General features: G+C 43.0%; 1 protein-coding gene across 1 annotated transcript in view; it reads left to right on the top strand.

Moving 5' to 3' along the window:
* The window catches only part of LOC147697254 (pyruvate dehydrogenase E1 component subunit alpha, somatic form, mitochondrial-like), a 369725-nt gene that overhangs the window by 212005 nt on the left and 138660 nt on the right, over positions 1-19060 (top strand). The gene's annotated exons all lie outside the window — the stretch shown is intronic.

The raw sequence follows: 19060 nt of genomic DNA, 5'->3' as shown, positions 1-19060 counted from the left end.
TGACCTCTGCTGGTCGTTTTCTATCAAGACATTTAAATAGAGGCAGTTTAACAGAAAAAAAATTCCCTAAGCGGAAGCAGACAATTATGATCTCCAGAACCCACAAAGTACATACACATATAAGTATGTACTAAAGTATATACAAGAGGTCTCGAATGCTCAACCTAAAAATTAACACCATGAACAAGGACGTATTATCTGACATATTATATATGCCAATAAGTTAGCGTGATAATATTCAGTGCATGCCTAACATTAAAGATAGCACTGTTTTCTGTAATTGGATTATTGTTTTCCTTTTCTTGTAGCTATTAATTGCAGAGTGAGTTTACAAAACTGTTTGGTCCAGATTTCGATTCGAATCGGAGCAGTAGGTGCTATTTATCCTACCCTATAAAATCTGATTACCCGGGGTTTGGAATTCATCAGATTGGATAAATAACACCTATTGTGAGTTTTGGGGAATAACATGTTGATTGTGGTGCTTTCCGGACCAAAATCTGCATATCATGGTAAATACCATATATTTTTAACGTGTTAACCTCAGACAGGTTTGACCTTCTGAAATTTAATGAAGTGAGAGTTATTAAACACCTCCAGCAATTATCAGGTGCAATAAATACCAAATAAATCAGAATTTCGACCCCTACACAAACAGAGGTTTGCACAGGGGTTAGCAAATTCAAAGCAACTCCGAAACGGGGCTTTAGTTCATGCTTTTATTCTACTTGGGCATAAATGTATGGACAGATATTCTAAGATGGCTTGAAAAAGCTGTTTCGCCTTGCCATTTCCAACCCTTTTTACCTCCCTTATGAACTAAGGGGCAGATTTCCAACAAAGTAAGGCAGCACGGTGCAGCAAGTAATTTTGCTGCGCCGTGCTGCGTTAATTTGGAAAGCCCAGAGATGCAACATATTTACAAGAATATGTCGCATCTCTGTGCATCCCCTGCGCTGGTGCACAAACTGCAGCCATGCACCTTCCTGCACAAAAATAATCACAAGAGGCTTTTTCCTCTTTCAATGCGTGCAGTAGAATGCAGCACGCATTGAAAGAGGAAAAAACGAGGAGAAAAGAAAACATTTCTCCTTGTTGCGCCTCGCTACGCCACCTCTAGGGTTCGCGTAGCATTCACACACATCTCCAGATTAATAATTTCTCGTAAATCTGGAGATTTTACTTGTTCCATGGGTGTTGCCTAGCATATTACTGCCTCTTTTAGAAACAAAACGACATTTTGAAACAATCCAACCTTCAGACTGCAATTAAAATTTACTATTTTAGATTTTTTATCCTGTGAATTAAAATATTTCAATTTGTATGTATTTGTTTGATGTATACTTGTTTCTGTACTTAGGCCGGGGTCCCTGGCTTCCCATAGTGATTCAGTGGGTCCACAGAAGTCTAAAGTTTGAGAACTGCTGCTATAACTGTTTTGAGGTGGGAACGCTTCAGCTCCACTGTCAAATCAGTTTGACATCAGTGTCCCTGAAACGCCCCATGCCCCTTTCCTGTGATGTGCTGTGACTTGTCTCTCAATCAGGGAACCAGGTCAAAGATGCTTGGGCACAATTTACAAAAATCTCAACTGGTTAGAACAAGCCTTTCCTATCCCCACAAGCCCCAAATGTTAAGGAAAGATGGAAAAGTCTAAGAAATGTACTCCATTTTGACTGAAGGGGTGTTTAAAGGTTTAAATAATACAGCTCTTTTGCTGGCCCTGGTGCATGCCACTGACTACCAGATTGGATAAATGATGGCCCATTGGGACTATTTTTTGTAATTGTCGGAACTTCAAGGAGACTCTTTGTGCACTACACAACACAACATGTGTATTTTTAAAGCACACATTCACCCAAAAAGGTATATTGGCACTGATTAACAGATGTTTATTGTTACCCAATTCAATGGTACTCATTTTATCTAGCACAGAAAGATGAAAGGCTTAGTGGACCTGCCGGGATTTTAACATGTGACCATGAGGCCAAACATAGGCCCCTACAGTGGATGCATCAGTCCACTAAGCCACCAGATCCCAATAGCATGTTGATGCACTTTACCAAAATAGAAACTTATTTACTACTGTAGTTCTCAAGGGCTGTGTATAAACCCTACACGTTAGGAGAGACCTCTTGCTGCTCTTTGACTCGGTAGAAAAAGAAAGTCAATTAGGCAGAGACAGGAAGAATTCACACCCTATACATTATGTAGACAAAGAGAAAATCTAACCTCCCTGAATCCTGAATACAGGAAGCCTCAATGGGATGAGCCTCCAAAAGCTACTAGTACTTTGCTCCCCAGTTGGCCAGTGTTAGACCTGGCACCATTGGTGTGGGTCTCCCTTCCATTTTTGTGGTTGCCTCATATGTTCTTGCTGGTGTTAGATGATTTGGGCATTGTGCCACTGCTGTCCACTGCCACAGTGCAAGTGCTCCCTACTGTAAATTAAGGTATTAATCGGTGGTTCCAAGATTGGCTGGTTTGGTTTACCTGTCAGACCCTAGTACAGTGCACCAGGAGTGCCCAGGGCTTGTAAACCAAATGCTGCTGGTGGGCTTGCAGCACTGGTTGTGCCACCCACAGAAGCAGCCTTGTAAAATGTGTCTAAGGTCTGCCATTGCAGAGCCTGTTTGCAGTCTGGTACTGTCATGCTGACTGGGCAAGTGCACCCACTTGCCAGTCCCTAAACCTTCCCTTTTCTTCATATCAGACACCCCTATGTAGGCCCAAGGGCAGGGTGCATTGTAAGTATACGGTAGGTCATGCCCTGGTGTGTGTGGCATGTTCTAATAGTGAATTACAGCCATTTACGTTTTTCACTATTGCAAGGCTACTTGTTCTCCATAGGCCAGAATGGGCAGTTAGATTATTACATTCTATAATCCTAAATGACTCAGAGAACATGGTAGAAATTCGAGTTTAGTATGCCTGGACTCTGAATGATAAAATGCATCTTTTAGTGAAGTTGGTTTTAACATTCTGTGTTTGAAAATACCACTTTTAGAAAGTAGGTATTTTCTTGTCTAACCATCCAAAGCCTGCCTCTGCTAGGTTGTGTATTCCTTGTCTGGTGTTTTTGAGTGACAGGGCTGGGGGATTCCAAGAGACAGAATGAGTCAGCCCAGTGGTGAATAGAGAGATCTGCATCTAGATGGGTGGGAGGAGTTGCACCTTGGACCTGACTAGGGCTGTGCCTGCCTTCCACAATGCTGGCTCCACCTCCTGGGGTGCGGCTGATGTCTCTGCCCTGCACAGTGAATGAAGAGAAGGAATCTTGTCAACAAAGTGCTCCAAGGCTGTGCTTTCCCTCCATAATGCTGGCTCCACCTCCTGTGGGGCGTCTGATGTTTCTGCCCTGCACTGTGAAAGGAAAGAAGGAGTCACGCAAACAGAGTGCTTCAGAACTGGTTTGGACTGGACAAAGGCCCCTCTGCCCTCAGAGGAAAAAGGAGTTTGGGGTATAAATATTGGGACCCTGATCTCTTGAATTTAGATCACTTTTGGACTATAAAAAGAAACCTCTGCTGAGGAGAGGAACCTGAATAAACTGAGGTGAGACTATTCCTAAGCTGAAGTGCTGCTTAGGGGATTAATCTGCAGTGGTTGCCTGACTGTCAAAGAGAGGAGAAAGAACTTTGTGTGCTTAACCTTCAACTTGAGAAGGATCTCCAAGGGCTTGGAAAAGAGCTTGCCTCCTGCTGAAGTATTAGGGACAACAGACTTCACCCCCCAGCTCCCCAGAGTTCTTTGGAAGTGCCTGCTGCTGTTTTGGGCCTTCTGAGGGACTACGTGTCACAAGGAGCTGGAAGCACGACTCAACGAGGAAGAAGCGTGTTGCTGTCGCTGCTGCAGCCGTCGCATCTCTGAACAAGGGTGTTGCCGCTGTAGCTGTCATATTGCACCACATTGAGAGAAGCGTCTCGCAACGAAGAGGAAGAGTGTCGCCATCGCTGCTGCTGCCGTCGCATCTCTGAAAAAGGATGTTGCCGCTGTAGCTGTTGTATTGCACCACATCGAGAGAAGTGTCTCACAACGAGGAAGAAGCGTGTCACTGCTGCTGCCGTTGCATCTTGAATGTCGGCGCTGTAGCTGTCGTATTGCACCGCATCGAGGAAAGCGCCTCGCATACCCTGTGAAGCGCGCCACCGTCGGAGCTGCTTCCGTCGCATCGTGGATGTCGCCGCTGTAGTTGTCGCATTGTGTGGAAGCTTCTCGCAAACATCGGAGAAGAGTGTCGCAGCTGAAGCTGTTGCCGTCGCATCGCTGAACAAGGGTGTCGCCGCTGCAGCTGACGCATCCAATCGAAACTTCTCGCATCATCGGAGAAGCGTGCAGCATCTGGAAGATCTTCACGTCTTTATTTCTTTGCACCAGAACTTTGCCACATTTCTATCGCTGCAACATTGCTTGTTGTGGAAGCTCAACGCATCGTAAGGTACATTGACGCAAAGTGTTGCATCTTAAGAACTGAACAGAACTAAGCTAAAACTACCATCTTAAGTATAGTATTGTGGATTTTTGTTGTTTATGGTCTCGTGTTAAATCTATATAAAGAATACTTATTTTTAATATACAACTGTGTGGTTGTTGTGAATATATCTAGGACCCTAATTAAATATTCTCGATTCATGCCCTTATGTGGTTATAACAAATCATATCCTTATAAAGGCATAAGAATCATATCCATATTTAGTCATAGCAAATGCAGTCCAAATATAGCAAGGCTACTTCCCTAGACTCCTAGAAAGTACAACGCGTTCTTTAAACAAACCAAGCCTCCAGCAGCCCGGGAATTCCCCCTGCTTCTGTTTTGATTTGTCCTAGAACTCCTGAGAGTCCTGAAAGAACTACCAGTTCTTAGTGACAGTTCTTAGTGACGTCTTATGTCCAACCTTACGTCAAACTCAGCACCTTCCAGGTATAAATATACCAGCAGTTGCCTTAAGCAAACACACGGTGGTTTGGAGCATAGCGGCTATCTACTTACCCAAAGCCAAGCTGATGTGAGTGCCGAAGGAAGCCGACCCTCCCATTTGACGCACTGAGAGAGACGCTCTCTTTTCTCCTGCCGAGAAATCCAGCTCCAGTGTTTCCAGTCACCCTTGCGGGTTGCTGGGAGATTGAGTCCTGAGAAAGAGATATAAGACCTCCTTCATTCTAAAACCAAGGTACGGAGCTGATTAGATCCTTAGAGAATTCTTGATTCAGATTCTTGGCAAAAATAACTTAACTTAAACTGCAGCTAACTTACTCCTTCCCACATACTAGGCTTAGGTTAGGTACACCGGGGTAGGCGTATTCAGAAGCACCAGTTGAGTACGTTTAGTCAACTTTTATCATTGTATGTATTATATATATTTTATCCGTTTTAAGTATCATATGGCTCAGAAACCATATACATGCTTTTACAGTATTATTCATAATACTCCTTTTACTGTACGCACTTTACTTTATGACAAGTATTGCAATTGTAGCAATTCACTTCTCTTGCATGAGAAAGAAGACTGCTCAATAAATAAAAACTTTTATTGAAAACGCCTGCCTCTTTATTTCTCTGCACTCTGGTGAAACTAAGCATGCACGATTGACTGAGTTAAATAGCTATCTATTGTTTTCACACAACTCTGGAGATATACTCCTTATTGTGGAGGGAGCAAAGTTGTCATTTTTATGCGGTTGTCAACGGAGAAACAGCGGCCCTCATCCTCCTGGACCTCTCCGCGGCCTTCGACACTGTCTGCCACCGCACCCTAGTGCAGCGCCTCAGCAACGTCGGGATCCAGGAGAAGGCACTGGAGTGGATCATCTCCTTCCTCGCCGGAAGGATTCAGAGAGTCCGCCTCCCCCCATTCAGATCAGAAGCCACCGAAGTCATCGGCGGTGTTCCTCAAGGCTCCTCACTCAGCCCTACCCTCTTCAACGTCTACATGAGCCCCCACGCAGCCATCGCATGCCAGCACAACCTCAACATCATCTCCTACGTCGACACCCAGCTGATCCTCTCCCTCACCAACGACCCCGCCACCGCCAGAGCCAACCTACACGAAGGGATGAAAGAGGTAGCAGAATGGATGAAGAACAGCCGCCTGAAAATGAACTCAGACAAGACGGAAGTCCTCATCCTGGGATCTTCACCCTCCGCCTGGCACGACTCCTGGTGGCCCCCAGCCTTAGGCAGCACACGCAAACCATCAGACCACGCACGCAATCTGGGCTTCATCCTGGACTCCTCCCTCTCCATGACCAGACAAGTCAACGCCGTCTCCTCGTCGTGCTTCAACATCCTGTGCATGCTACGGAAGATCTTCCGGTGGATCCCCACCGAGACCAGGAAGACGGTCACCCAGGCCCTCGTCATCAGCCGTCGGGACTACGGCAACTCCCTCTACGCCGGAACCACCGCCAAACTCCAGAAGAGACTCCAGCGGATCCAGAATGCCTCAGCACGACTCATCCTGGACATCCCCCGCCGCAACCACATCTCCGGACACCTGAGAGACCTGCACTGGCTCCCGGTCAACAAGAGAATCATCTTCCGTCTCCTCACCCACGCACACAAAGCCCTACACAACCAAGGTCCAGGATACCTCAACAGCCGCCTCAACTTCTACGCTCCCAAACGCCAGCTTCGATCGACCGGCCACGCCCTCGCCGCCGTCCCCCGCATCCGAAGAGCCACCACAGGGGGAAGGTCCTTCTCCTACCTCGCCGCCAAGACTTGGAACTCCCTCCCGACCCACCTCCGCCTGACCCAGGACCACCTCGCCTTCAGGAAGCAGCTCAAGACCTGGCTGTTCGAGCAGTAGCGGACCCCCCCCCCTTCCCCTAGCGCCTTGAGACCCTCTGGGTGAGTAGCGCGCTTTATAAATGCTTTGATTGATTGATTGATTGATAATCCCTTCTTGTCTATTCAGGAAAGTTAACTCATTCCTGTTCACTCGAGAAAGTTTCTAGTGACCTCTGAGCTAGCTGGCATTCATAATTAAGTCTAACATATTCAATAGAGACCTAGTCGACCTCAGTCTTACGTCTAAACTATTGTTTATGTTATTCCAATGCGCAGAGCCTATTCGGAATATAGGAACTACACTAGATGGCGCCCAACGTTTGGTAAGGCAATAATCTAACGCAAGATACTAGAGTAACTCAGTCGTGCTTTTCACACAGACCCCTTTTTCCCGTAAAAACTCCAATAGACGTCTGGAGTGGGTAAAAGGTTAATATCCGCCAGAACTTAGTAGGAAGAGATTCCTATGTATTAGTTTTTGGTTTAGTCAACGTTGAAGGATACAGTGTTCCAAAATATTGTGCACCTAATCTTTGTTTCCTTGAAACTTGCTCTGCAAACTTTCTGTCAGCAAAAATGCCGGAAAGTGACAAAGAAAGAGATGCTTTGGCAGCTCAACTCTTAGCGGATGACACAATTATCCAAAATGAGGACCCGACTGCTATAATCATCCCGGTCAATATAAGAAAAACTATAACTATGAAACTTATAGAAAATGGAGTATCATCAAGAGGTGGTACAGTAATATTTGTTGTAGAGGCCCATGAATATCAGCAGACAGAGGTATTCTATTCCTGGATACATTTTCCAGCAGCACATGCTGTGACACGCAAGTTCCACTACTACGAAATAGAGGAATCTCCAGAGGAATACCCCCCTTTCGAGGACGTTGAAATTCCACTAACATACCAAGAGCACCTGCTCTGATTTAATGGCAACCTAAAACATCAAAATCACATTACCAGGCTCAGTCTAGGTAGACCAGGAGCCACATGGCCGGTTCTAGCCAGCTACACACCACATCCAGACATGGAAAAATGTCAAGCGAAGAACTCTTAGTTAAGATAAAAGAATTAACAAAAGCATATAGAGATTTAGTTCAATTAACATTTGACAGTACAACCTACCGACTAAAAACACTAACTGAAAATCCAGAAAAGACTTTCATTAAAAATAATCTCAACTCTCAAATGAAGAAGTGGGAGGGTAATAAACAAACCTCTCCCAGAGAAAAACTGTTTCAGACCAGAGGAAGGTCTCCCCAACGAAGAGATAGATCTCCAGAACGGGGGGGGGGGGAGGGGCAAGTCTCCACAACGGGAGCCCTCTGAAAAAAGATACAACCTTAGAATAGGGACTATTTGAGAAAACCTGACAGATATCAAGATATTGATACACGTCCCTCTCGATCTTTTCAGACTTTCTCACAGAAATCGGAAAGAACATAAAGAAGAGCACGTCAAGTCCAAAGACAAGGAACCTGCTCATCAAAGTAAAAAATTACAATTTCCCAGAAAGAAGGTAGCCAGTATTAAAGTAAAACATGCCGAGAATTCTGAGGACACAACTGAAAAACAGAGAGTGGGCCCAGACAATGCTAGACAGCGCAGCAGAAGTGACCATAGCTCGCAAGATCCTGATGAATCTTCTGGAGACAATGGACACGAATGAATATATTCAAGTGGAAACTGCAGACACCAGAGTTAGCGTGCCCCATAAACTATATGAAATAACATTGTGTATAGAGGGGGACAAAACTAGGAAAATAAGAGGTCTCTTTTGGGAGAATCTATCTAAAGGCTATGATATCCTTCTAGCAGAGAAAGACTGGCCACCAGAGTTTGTCAGGAATGCCCACATGGCGAAGAAATGATTATGCCTGCCTTCTCAAATCATATTCCAATTCATAAAAAATACACATTTGCTAGAAAATGGGCAGTGGCCCAAGCCCCTGCATTATATAAAAATCATGTAGGATGGGATGAGGATTCTCCTCACCATAAAATCCAGTTAAAAAATCAACCTACTGCACAGAGGCAGTATCCTGTTAAGCAAGAAGCTAAAAAACAAGTCAGAGAAATCTTAGATCAACTTGAATATCAGGGGGTGATTGAAACATGCACCTCACAAATGAACAATCCTTTGTTTCCTGTCTCCAAACCAGACAATTCATATCCTCTAGTTTTGGACTACAGATACCTAAACTCCTGCTGTAAAACTTTTGCAGTACAAAACTCACACAGTGCAGCAGTAATGAATAATATCGTTTGCAAAAAATATAAAACAACATTAGATATAATTCGCTGGGGCAGCCGTTGCGCTATATAAGCAGCTGTAACATAACATAACATAACATAACATATTTCAAATGGTTTCTTCTGTCAAAACATAGCACCTGAAAGTAGATATTTGACCGCTTTCTCCAGCATGGGGACCCAAAAACAATTTTGACGTCTCCCACAGGGATTCAAGAACAGCCCAGGATTATTTTCAGCCAGGGTAACAGAGTTACTACAAATGTATGATGATGAGGCATTATCTTATGTCGACGACATCTATCTTACAGACGATGACCTGGAGACACACTTGAAAAGAGTGAACACTATCATACTTGGGTTCGCATCTGAAGGGTACAAATTCACCTTTAAAAATTCCCGAATTGCCCACTTAACTGTCCTATTTTTAGGATATGAGTTATCAAGTGAAGGCAAAAGCCTGGCAGACAACTTCTTAGAGAAGTGTGCAGTACTGCAAGCTCCAAAAACGCTGAAAAACTTACAATCAATTCTAGGTTTCCTGAATTTCGGAAGAACATACATTCTAAATTATGCAGATAGGGTTAAACCTCTGTACGAATTAAAAAAACTGATTTTAAACCAACTAATTAGACTCAGAAACACACAGAAATTTTACGATTGTTACAAACAGACATGTTAACTAAAACAAAACTGCAAACACACGCAAACGAACACAACCTTGTAATCAGAGTCATCCTAGGAAGATGCGGATTCACATACCTGACCTCTAATGAGGGAGAAACGGTACCAATAGCTTACAAATCACACTTGTACACACAAGCTGAAATGAAATTCAGTTCTACTGAAAAAATTCTGACTGCGGTTCAAACTGCTGAAGCAAAAGAAAGAGTCCTAGCCCAAGGGAAGAGCATATCTGTACTAACAGCAGTATCAGCCCTTGAGGCAGTAACAAGACCAGGCATTCTAAATGCTAAAGCTCTAGATCCATAATGGATACAATGGGAAAATTCTCTTGCAAAAGAAGACGTGAAACACGCATTTGATCCGAAAATGAAAAAACTAGAATATCTAGAATATGAAAATAAATATCCTCTGTCAATCGAAATTCTGCCTCTCGAACTTTACACCTGTGTAATCTACACGGACAGATTTGCACAACACTACGTTGTGGAAAAACAAATTTACAATGCAGCGTGCGCGATTGTTAATGGTCACTGGCGCTTGGGTAAATTTAGACTGATGGTCACTAAAACTGAATCACTTAGAAACTGTACAGCTCAGCGAGCTGAAATAAGATCTCTAAAGATGGCGCTTGAAAATGCCGATCGCGAATTCCCCACACTGATAGTGTGTGATTCGCATTACTGCGTCCAGTCTTACAATAATTCCATGCAGACCTGGATAAAAAACGGTTACAAAGATGAGACAGGTGCCACAATAAAGCATAAAAAACTATGGGAACGAGTAGTTCTTTTGCAGAAAGAACTACGAAAGACTCACGTGATACATACGCAGAGTCTTCAACGTGATGGCGTTCACGTTGCAGGGAATTCATTGGCTGACAGAGCCACAGCGGCAACGGGTCAAACGGGTTCCGTAGCTACAAAAAAGCGTACGAAAAAACAAATGGACGGTGAAACGCTACTAGCAGTAAAAGCCTCATTGAAAGGCAACTATGCGGCGTTACCTCTAAATTATCCACTCGGAAATACATACATAATAGATGCAAACTCCGTTCCGTTTGCTCAAATCCCTGGAGTGGGGGATAGAGTAATTCCAAACACGAACCGGAGAATCTTCTTGATACAAGAAGCACACATGGGAATGGGTCTGAGGCACCAAGAGATCCTGAAATCTCTAATAGAATTACAATCACGATACTGGTGGCCGGGAATGAGCGTGCAAGTTTATAACTTTGCAATGGATTGTCAGGACTGCAATAGAGATCGTAGTCAGGAACCGGACCAGGAGACTGACAATAGCACAGTCAGTCCAGCCCAGACACCTCTGTTAGATAGCATTAGACTGTCTACACGCAGGCGTCCCAACGGACGTATGCGGTCCCACAACTACTAGGACGAGATTCATTTGGATGTGGCACCAGCGCTCGGCTGACGCCAGAACTGTTATAAAAGATTTGCGAGTCTTTATCGGCACATACGCAATTGGCATGCTACATTCTGACCAGGGTCCTGCGTTTAGCTCTCGGGCTTACAAGGAGGCCATGGCCAGCATGGGCATTGCATTGCGGTATTCTAGTCCATTCCATCCCGAGGGAAATGTGGTAGTGGTGAGAAAAAACTGTGACATAAAGCAATCTATAACAGCGAGGGTATCAGGTTCGGGTGACGGATGGGCCAAACATCTAATAAGTGTCCAACGTAGTCTTAATAATCTGCCAAGAAATTCTCTAGGAGGCATCACTCCGTACGAACTTTTGTTTGGTACAAGAATAATCATTCATGATCTCGATTGTCAGACTTCATTGGTGAAATAAAAAACCTTTGATATCAAAGATCGTTTGGCTGTTTTACAGGACTTAAATGAAACAAGAAGAAGTCTAAGTTATACAAAGCTAAAGCCAACGACCACTGAAGAAAAACCACCTGTCTCAGCAAGACCTGTCTGGATTCCAAAGATTGGGGATCTGGTCAAAGAAAATATCGCGGTGAAGAAGGAATTTGGGCCTTCTTACAGAAAAGCAGTACCTGTCTTAGCTGTCAGTGGAACAATATCAGTAGTACTACCGCCCCTTGCTGGTAAAAAGGAGAACCGAGTTGTATCAATCGACCTGGTAAAACCACAATCATGTGGCCAATAATAAGTAGTAGGCCCAGTGGACTCCTAAGAAATAGCAGAAGACCAAATCTTGCTACAATCCAAGAGGTTCAAACTGAGAGACTAATCACATTTGATAGACCTGCAGTGAATAAAAAAGGACTATGCAACAAAGCCATGGAACTAGTGCCTCTTGAAACCCAAATTGCAACAGTTCATCAAGAAACACCTGTCTACAATGATGTAGCATCTGAACATACATATCCAAAGATGAATGAAAATCCGGAAGCAATTCCACCAATTGACAGAACTGCATCTGGCTACTTTATCAACTTCGATGACTTTTCTGATGTTCCAAGTGAACATGGAAATAAGCCAGCAAATAAAACTTTCAAAAAGAAAATTACAGAGCTCTTTCATCAACTCGGAGAAACATATCTGATTTCACCATGGATTGAATTATGGATTGTGTTAGGCGTACTTTTCCTCCTTCTGTGGCTCATCTTGGTTTTAAGTTTGGGTAGATTTATTGATGGAAAATATAGTACAATGGGCACAGCAAGTCAGAACATCAACTTGGTCCTGAAACCACACAGATCTTCTCACATCGAAAAAAGAGAACTATCATCAGTGAACATCACAGCAAATCTTATAGCTGGTGGTATAGCATGGGACAAAACTGATTACGAAATCTATGGCCCGGTTGAACTCTTGAAATATCCATATCAATTCAAGATCTCCTTAAGTGACTTTGTATCACCTAGTACTTTCTCTGATGATTGGGACTTTGAAAATATTAATAATATGATGTCAGATTTAGAAATGTCAGCAAAATTTACAGAACATGATTATTTACAGGGTTCTTCGAATTATGAAGAAATGTATTGCTTCAGTCAATTTGGGCATCATTATCTGCATACATCTGCTAATCCTAGAAATGTTTTCAGTTATAATCAGTGGGAACATTGTCCAACTCCGCCAAAAGGCAGTCCAAAATTTTTTAGAGAAATTCCCATACTTCTCAGGGTTTAATAACACTAATCCAGAAACGTTTTATTTCAAAATGTTAAATAAGACAGGAAGGAAAACCATGTTGACAAATACTAAACTGATTTATTCTGAAAAATGTTATGAAAAAATGTCTACATTTGGTTTTGAATTTTGGAAAAACAACATTGAGACAAAAACCATCTGGGGTACAAAAGAGTGGCAGGTACAAGGTTTAGAATCATTATTTAGAGCCTGCATGATCCCAGAACAAATAATGTTCCTGAATGACACCATTCAACAATCAACCTGTCTTGGCCTAGCCAAGATAAAAGATTTAACATCTTAGCTGCTTTGGAACGTCCAGCTCCAGTGCTGAACGTTCCATTGCGCAGGTGCAGATGGAACGTCCAACGGCCGACGGCAGCACTCCCGAGGTAGTGGTGCCGTCGGCCGTTGGTATAGGCGCAGCACTGAAAGGGTTAAACAACCCGTCTATACCAAAACCTATGCCTGATAGAAACAACACTACAGATGAGGGGTTAGACGTGTCCAATATTTTAAAACAAAACAGAACAATTCCTGATTGGAACAAATGGTTGATCTGGCCACAAGACACTACTAACTGTCAAGATAGATTCCTGAATAAAACACAGGGGTTCAAACAGAACAGGCCAGACCCAAGATATTCCCAGAGACAACATCCAGGGATAATTACAACATACAGTGTAGGAAAACTATGCCTCGAATGGCTACAGAAATCCACATTACCCGAAATTAAGCAACACTTAACTTTACTTAAAGAAGGTGCAGACTTGCGAGATTTCTTACTGGGACCTCGCAAACAGCGTCAAAAACGTTTCATATATGCCGGTATATACGCAGCTTACAATGAAGCTTGGAAAATAACACAAATTGAAACTGCAGAAAAAATACGAGAAATTGATCGTAATAATTTGGAAAAATTATTTATTTATTTATTTTTGAGATTTATACAGCGCGTACAATTGCCCGTAGGTGTCTCGGCGCTAGAAACTTTGAATGTATTCCCGAGGTTAGGCCAGTAACTATTCTTGATTAAACAGCCAGGTCTTTATCTTTCTGCGGAAATGCATCAGGGATGGGCTGTCTTTGATGGAAGCTGGCAGGGAGTTCCATAACCTGGGAGCTGCCACAAGGAAGGGTCTATCGCCCCAGTTAACTGTTTTTGTTCGTGGTATTTGAAGGATTTTAAGGTTGTTAGATCGGAGCGATCTTATGGAGGACTGGTATCTGAGATGGGATTTCAGGAAATGTGGACCACAGTTGTGCAGTGCTTTATAGAGTATGCACAGCGCTTTAAACTTGATCCTGTTTCGAATCTTGAGCCAATGCAGGTCTCTCGTAGTCTCAGAGATTGGTGAGAACTTTGGGATTCCAGACAATAGGCGGGCTGCAGCATTCTGGATGGTCTGCATTTTGTTGGTCACTCTTGCTTGGGCGTTGATGAATAAGCCGTTACAATAGTCAAGAGATGACAGCACGAGGGCGCTTACCAGCATCTTACCTGCTGAGGTTGGTAGAAACGGCATGATTTTCTTGATCAGCCTAAGTTTGTGATGGGCTGTTGCTGCTATTTTATTTGAGTGGGCCATGAAATGTATTTTATCGTCAAAAATCACCCCCAGATTTCTGACGGTGATGGCTGGTGAAGGTAGTGTTCCGTGCGTAGGGGGCCACCAGGTGTTTGACCATCCGGGGAGAAATGTCCAAATATGACGACCTCCGTTTTTTCAGCATTTAACTTTAGGCAGTTGGAGGCCATCCACTCACCTATCGCCCGCATGCCCTCTTGGAAGTTTTCAGCTACCTTGTCTCCATTCCCGTTGATGGCCAACACAAGCTGGGTGTCATCTGCGTACGAGGTAAGGCTCATCCCATAGGCCTTGATGACAGAGGCCAGGTCCGACACATAGATATTAAATAGTGTCGGACTAAGGGATGAGCCTTGGGGAACCCCCCACGGTAGTGACAGCTTGTGCTATTGGAAGGGCCCCAGTGTGACCACCTGTGATCTACCGGCCAAGAAGGAGGAAAGCAGATTTCTAGCCATGTGGCGGATGCCCAGGTTTTCGGCACGGTCGACCAGGATCTTGTGGTCGACGGTGTCGAAGGCCGTCGACAGATCGAGCAGTACGAGTATTGCTGTACCTCCCTGGTCCCCGATCACTCTTATGTCCTCTGTAGCTTTTATTAAGGCAGTTTCGGTTCCGTGGAACTTGCGGAAACCAAATTGGGTGTTGTCCAGTAGTTGATGTTTTTCTATGAACTCTGAGAGTTGTGAGTTCATAGCCTTTTCCACTACCTTGGCTAAAAAGGGGAGACTGGCTATGGGGAGGTAGTTTTTTAGTTGGTCCTTGTCCAGATTAGCTTTCTTAAGTAGGGGTTTGACCAGGGGTTTTTTAAGGGAGTCTGGGTATATCCCAGTTCTGAACATTGTGTTGCAGATTGATACAATGTCAGGGGAGAGATAGTCCATGATCGGACGAATGACTTTTAGAGGGCAAGGATCTAATGCTGAGCCTGATTTGATTGTGACCGTTATTTCCTTGATTTGTGTTTCTCCAAGGTCTAAGAACTGAGAAAGTTCGATATTGTTAGTCCCGTTGTTAGATGTGGGGGGCTGATTACTGTTTTTGTGGAGAATGCTTGATATATATTATTCACCTTTGTGAAAAAGAAATCAGCCAGAGAATCACAAAAGACTTGAGATTGTGGAGGATTCAGGTCCGGTGCGTTTCCCGCTAAAACCTTGGTTATCTCAAAAAGTTTTTTACTTGAGTTTTCAGCAGAATTGATTTGTTCAGTGAAATAGGATTTTTTTGTCTTGACTATAAGGGCTTTGTATTGTCCGAGTGCTTCCTTATAGCTGGTCTTGCTTTCAGTGCTGTGGGATCTGCGCCAATGTCTCTCCCTGTTTCTACAGAATTGCCTCTTAATACGGAGCTATTACTTTCTGTAGTGGACAATGGAATAACGACTCTGTCCTCCAGAGTTTATTCACTGGACAGCATTGTATCATCTGCTATTGATATAATAGAACAGGATATGCTAATGTTACAACATGGTCAATCCTAATTGCGTTCTATTGTACAGCTAGGCTGGACGTTACAAAACCTCCGTTCAGGCTACGTGCCATGGCGTCTGATAAACACAACGTCATTATTTTCTATCTTTAACCTTACTGATAGACAAATCTCGTTGGCACAAAAAGGAGCAGACTATATGGTGCTGAGCATTGAAAAATTAGAAAAATTACCATTGACAATGACAGAACGACCGGTCATTGAATGGATAATACATGGCACCATTACAATCCCGATAACAACGTTCCAGTTTCAATACTGCCAAAAGTATATACCAGCAGGTCTGCATGAAAAGTTGGGTAAAGGATACATCAAGTCAACCTGGAATTTGCCTTATACACATAGATGTTATAGTGAGGGGAAAAAAGAGGTATTTCTTAGTGGTAACAATTGTAAAAAATCACTAAGCGGTACACTTCTGTGTCAAGGTATTAACTTGCATGGAGCCTGCGAAGGTTCATCAAACAACCTTTCATGCCATCTGCATGGCACCCCTGCTACACAGATAGAGCCCTTTTTCAGACAACTTTCCAACTGTAGCTACGTTATAATAAGTGACCACAGCTGGCATGATGCCAGGAAAAGCCTATCTCGTGAGCGTTACTTCCAGGGTCATTTGTTGTATGCAAGTATTGTATCCAAACAGCAATCCAGACATGGAGGCAGCAATATGGCCTTCTGTGAATATCTCTTCTATTCAAATTGATACTTTAAGCAGAATGAAGTCTATTCTTTTACAGACAACTGTGCCTTTAACCTCATCCAAAGAGACGTATGATGTGCAAGTTGCAAGGACAGCGGCAGAGATACATTCCCTATTATCGACAAATTGCCCCGTGCATTTCGTAGAAATGTTAAGCCAAATAATAAACATGTCAGATACCAGTGGCATCACACATGTATTTAAGATAATTTTTTCGGGACTGTTAGCACCCTTTGAAACAGTTCTGGGCATCTTCCCGAATTTTGTGCATTCTTTATTCAGTGGCCTGCCTCTTATTTTGGGACTTGTAGCAGGAATTTTATTTTTGTTCCTTCTGCTCCGATATGGCAAGCCAAGTCACAGACAAAACTCAGGCTACGATGGAAGAAACGATCCTAGCAATACGATACCGAGAACGTATCAATAAAGTCCTCAGATTGGCCCGGTTAAGAGATCTGAATACTACCTGGTTTCTTTCATTCAGACCAATCTGGCAAGATTGCATCTTACCTGTGCTTCGATGTCTGCTATGCGGAGAAGAATGCGTGCTGGACGTCTGTCTTACACTACCATCAGCAGTACCAATGGATATCGATGCTTTGCTTGGTTCGGTAACGGCTCATGTAACGTGTTGTCCCCAGCGGCTACCTATTCTGATGACGGCATTCGTTGAGACTTCACCGTTCCGATTAGTTGGCGGTGAAGTACGAGATGAAAGCGGCATCACACAGGTACAACCTTCTGTGAACATTGCTGATCTTGACATCGATGATGGCAATGAAACTCACATATGCACTATTTCAGCTTTTTCAAACTTGGTAGAACTTTCACCTACTGTTGTTGAGGAATTTTTCACCAGCCTATCTGATTTAATGTTCTCTCCTAACAACGAGAATACATTTTGAAACAGCGAGCACACAGCGTTCCCTGAACTATGAATTCGGCCTTCAGTTTTCTATATACAAAACAACAACTGAAAACATTTGGAACTATTTTATTCCCATGAAAGCAAAATTATTTTTTCCAATTTCCAAAATATTTACCTTTTTTTTGGCACATGGTACTCTGCTTAAAGTAGAACTATTCTTAGAGAACAGAACTTCTATTTTTAGACTGTAGAGACAATATTTTGGATCAGCCTCTAGCACGTGTACAGTCTTGTATAAATATGTGATGAAATGGTCTCGACCTTCTCTTCTGTATTAAGAGCCATTTCATAAATGTAAATTCCGTGATTCATTCAGTGAAGATTATAATGCACTACAAAAATATTATCTGAAAGATACCACTGCTTGAAAACGTACAGTATAATACTCATTTTTCGTGTATCTATACCATTTCAAATACATTTTATGTATTTAGGGGTGGGCTGGAAAACACATGCATACTTATATGTTTATATATTGCTTAGTATTTAGTAATGATGGACATTATACGTGGAGTGGGTGTTGTGAATGTATCTAGGACCCTAATTAAATATTCCCGATTCATGCCCTTATGTGGTTATAACAAATCATATCCTTATAAAGGCATAAGAATCATATCCATATTTAGTCATAGCCAATGCAGTCCAAATACGGCAAGGCTACTTCCCTAGACTCCTAGAAAGTACAACGCGTTCTTTAAACAAACCAAGCCTCCAGCAGCCTGGGAATTCCCCCTGCTTCTGTTTTGATTTGTCCTAGAACTCATGAGAGTCCTGAAAGAACTGCCAGTTCTTAGTGACAGTTCTTTTAAAGACGTCTTATGTCCAACATTACGTCAAACTCTGCACCTCCCAGGTATAAATATACCAGCATTTGCCTTAAGCAAACACACAGTGGTTTGGAGCAGAGCGGCTATCTACTTACCCAAAGCCCAGCTTATGCGAGTGCCGAAGGAAGCCGACCCTCCCATTTGACGCATTGAGAGAGACGCTGTCTTTTCTCCTGCCGAGAAATCCAGCTCCAGTGTTTCCAGTCACTCTTGCGGGTTGCTGGGAGATCGAGTCCTGAGAAAGAGATACAAGACCTCCTTCATTCTAAACCCAAGGTACGGAGCTGATTAGATCCTTAGAGAATTCTTGATTCAGATTCTTGGCAAAAATAACTTAATTTAAACTGCAGCTCACTTACTCCTTCCTGCGTACTAGGCTTAGGTTAGGTATACCGGGGTAGGCGTATTTAGAAGCACCAGTTGAGTACATTTAGTTAACTTTTATCATTGGATGTATTATATATATTTTATCCGTTTTAAGTATCATATGTCTCAGAAACCATATAAATGCTTTTACAGTATTATTTCATAATACTCCTTTTACTGTACGCACTTTACTTTATGACAAGTATTGCAATTGTGGCAATTCACTTCTCTTGCATGAGAAAGAAGACTGCTCAATAAATAACAACTTTTATTGAAAACGCCTGTCTCGCTATTTCTC

This window comes from Lissotriton vulgaris, chromosome 8, assembly GCF_964263255.1.
Source record: "Lissotriton vulgaris chromosome 8, aLisVul1.2, whole genome shotgun sequence".
NCBI lineage: Eukaryota > Metazoa > Chordata > Amphibia > Caudata > Salamandridae > Lissotriton > Lissotriton vulgaris.
Note: the sequence above shows the minus strand (reverse complement) of the source record. Positions and strands in the feature narration are given on the sequence as shown.